Source organism: Echinops telfairi, unplaced genomic scaffold (genome assembly GCF_000313985.2).
Source record: "Echinops telfairi isolate 266 unplaced genomic scaffold, ASM31398v2 ScPeMD7_2291;HRSCAF=2852, whole genome shotgun sequence".
Taxonomy (NCBI): Eukaryota; Metazoa; Chordata; class Mammalia; order Afrosoricida; family Tenrecidae; genus Echinops; species Echinops telfairi.
Window position 1 is genome coordinate 19,305,721 of NW_022106189.1, and position 3,874 is coordinate 19,309,594.

Below are 3,874 nucleotides of genomic sequence, written 5' to 3' on the forward strand. Positions count from 1 at the left end.
TGGTTTTCATAAAGCTTTTTCTTATACAAATATAAGGGTCATTGATTTTCTTTCTCTAGGCAACCCAGACTGCCACGTGGGGATTATTACAATGGATGAGTTAAAATGAAATGCATATGACTTATTGAAATAAAACTTGGTTTTATTCAACTTGGTTGAAATAAAACTTCACCTAATTCACAATAAAAATACAAGATACCTAAAATTCCATTCTAATAATGAGTGGAATATCCTTACTGAGGCCTAGAAAGTGAATTGACTCTCTCAAAGTTGTCTGCATTCAGTCTATACGTTCTATCTTGGTTTTTTGCTTAGCTTCTCTTTTTAATCAGCTGCCGTTCCGAATGTTACTTCATATGAGTTTTGAAAATTTGTTTCTTTTTTTTTTTTTTTGGCAAGACTTATTGTGGCTGAAATCTTCCTGATGTAGTTATATGTATTATCTACTCCCAATTTCTGATTATAATCATTAGTAGGGGAAGGGCTGCTGCAAAATGTGAAGAATATTCTGAGAAGTATATGTTACACACATCATATATTCTATATGAATAGCTAGTAATACTTTCTTAGACTAAAAATCATGGTATCATGAATTGCTTGGCTCACTAATATCTGAGAAAGGGGCAAGGTCTATTGAGTAAAATAAAAACCCATTAAAACATGAATAACATAATTGGTCTTAGTGCTATCTAAAAGAGGAACTTAGATATGATCTTTGAACCTTGGGTTTTAAGGAAGTAGCAAGACTTTAGGGAAAGACCAATGTCGTATAATTCAGAAAAATTAAGGCTCCATACTGATTAAACAACTTTCTAGCTGTGTAATCTTGAGCAGATCACTTCCACTTGTCTGAGCTTGAAATGAAAATGGGAATCCTGGCTATTTCAAAAGGCTATAAAAAAATCAAGCCAAATAATGAATGATTGCTATAATTTAAAGGTCAGGAAATTATGATGACATATCATATCTGATACTGTGGGCTCATCACCCAATGCAGTGTCTTGGCATATTTTCCAGGTGACCAGGAAGATGGCAGACATTCAGACCCAATGTGTTAGTCAGGGTTGACTAGAGAAACAAATTCATAGACATTCATATGTGTGTAAGAGAGAACTTTATATCAGAGTAGTTGTACATTAAGAAAACATTCCAGCCCAGTCCAGATCAGGTCCATAAGTCCGATATTAGCCCATATGTCTGATACCAATCTATAAATTCCTCTTCAGACTCATGCAACACATGCAATGACGCCGAATGCAGGAAGATCATAGGCCAGTGGGTGGGAAATCTTGTGGCTCCAGTGGCAGTGGAAGCATCTAAGCACTGGCAGGAGTCTTCACCTGGCTCCTCCAGCTCTAGGACTCTAAAGTAGCTCCATGTGTCTTGTCAACAGGAATGTCTCACAAGGAGTGTATCTGTGTCCTACCTCTAGTGAGCTATTTGTCTCCTTAGCGCCTCCAAATGAGGTCATCAAGCTGCAACCTGATGAACAGGCTAAACCCCACCCCTTCTCTCTTAATCGTCTCAAGTTCATAACAGATTATGTAACTGCTACACCCAACCTTCCTACCAAAAGCAGCTGACTATTACCCGAAACTAAAAGAGGACCCTGCTAGGAGAAACTGGCAAGGAGAAATTCCAAGTTATTAGAAGAGCATCCGTCTGGGCTTCATGATGCAAGGGGGACAATGAGAGCACACACACTAAGAAGAAATGTTCTTTCACCAGTAACGTCTTCATTTCAGGTTGTATTCTGTTTGGCATGGTCACCAAGACGAAAATACAGGAGACCACCATCATCCACAAAGACTGCCTCACAGGGAATCCAGGATAGATACACCTCTCAGAGTCAACAATGAGACTAGAGATACCAGGAGGATAAGGGGAAGGTGGGGGGAGAAAGGGGCAATCAATCACAAAGATCAACATATAACCCCCTCCCAAGGGGATGAACAACAGAAAAGTGAGTGAAGGGCGACAGACAACAATCTAAGATATGAAAATAATAATCTATAACTTATAAAAGGTTCATGAGGGAAGGCGGGTGGAAGAGGGAGGGGAAAAACAAGGAGCTGATACAAAGGGCTCAAGTAGAAGGAAATGCCTATGTACAAATGTGCTTGACACACTGGATGATTGTATGGATTGTGATAAGAGATGTAAGAGCCCCCAATAAACTTATTTAATTTAAAAAAAGGATGAATAAAAGTGGTCCATCCCACCCAAATTTGCTCTTTTCCCTTAACTACCCCATTCGCCCCACCTCACTTCTTAATCAGAGATCCCAGCAATGATTGCTTTGTTACTGTTTTAAGATTGGCTTTGGGGCATCTGCATCATTAACTTCACAGTCATTGCCAAGTTACTAGTTTCAGAGTCTTTATTGAGATCTGTGTATGTCTTCTCTCTGGCCATGATTTGCACCGACTTTAACTAGTTAACAGCCCTCCTTCTGCCTTTTTTCTTTCTTCTCCAAAGGCCACCGTGGCCTGCGGTGGGAGGGGGGGACGGAGGAAGAGCAGAGATGGGTGGAAATAGAGAGGAAAAGCAGTTCTGTTTTGATTTCTTTCTGCTTTAAGCACTTAAAGATTGCCTCTAAAAAGCCTGTGAGACAGGTTTCTGGTTGAAAACGTGTCTCTCTCTGAAGGGTCTTTTTTCCGTTTTCTAGATGCACTCCACCACACATTTCGGAATTTCATAAACATATTTTTCTCCGCCGCAGAGGTCAGGGTTTGGGGAACTGATAACATGCCTAAATGTCAACTCAACTGAAGAACCATGTTACCCACTGGAACACCACGTCCTTGGTACCTGGCAGACTTTGGGAACACCCCAAACCCCATGTGCTTTAGAGAATAGTCGGGTCACAAGATTAAACCAGTCTAGTCCGGTCAAACACCCTCAAACCACTTCTCAGTTTGAGATAACTGAGCCTCTCCTTGCCCTTGTAATAGAGATTTCAAATGGCTTTTAAATGGAATTAGATAAAACTCACCTACTTTCAGCTTTCACAAATACACCATCTGACAGAAACAAATAAAAACCGCTCAATCTGCAAAGAACAGGGCAGCAAGAAGATTTTGGACTTTGAAGCTTACAGGAGACTAATGAGATAATGTCTAAAAGGTGTTTGAGCTGCATGTGTGGAAAGCTCTAAGGAGATAGAAAATATAATAAATAATGCAAGAGACCTTTGTGTCCGGAAATCTCCTGTCTTCTGGAAGAATTAATAAGTATTAAATAAACACTTGACAAACATGGACCTGTTAGTCTTACCTGTCAATTCCTACCCAGGGAGGATGAAATACTATTATTCGCATCTAACAAGTAAAAATCTTGGATTCTGACAAAATCTTGTCCAAGAAAATTCCAACAGAGCATCAGGACTATTTAGAAATGCCTTCATATTAAGTCAAGCTTCCAACTTCAATTTCAGCCCTTAGTCATTCTTACTATCAACGTGAAAGCCCTTGGCCCTCCGCCTTCCCACTTTATTCTAGCCAAATGCATCCCTGTGGGTTCTGTTATCCTAATTTAAGAAAACTCACAAAGCACACCCTCATTGAGGTTCTCAAACCATCCACGTACACCCACCAAATTAAGTTCTCAACAGTGACCCCATCATGGGTTTCAATAACTTAAGAGCTCAACTCAATTACCCATATGCCATAATCCAATCCTTTGTACAAGTTCCTTATTTCTTCTCTGGGCATATTTTACCCCTAACAACTATAAATAAGGAAAATGAATTATTTTCTTGGGTCCTAAGAATAATAGATGAGACACAAAATCTATCAAGAATTATTTGATGGAAAGTAGTAGTAGCAGTGGTGGTAGTAGTAGTAGTAGTGGTGGTGGTGGTGGTAGTGGTGGT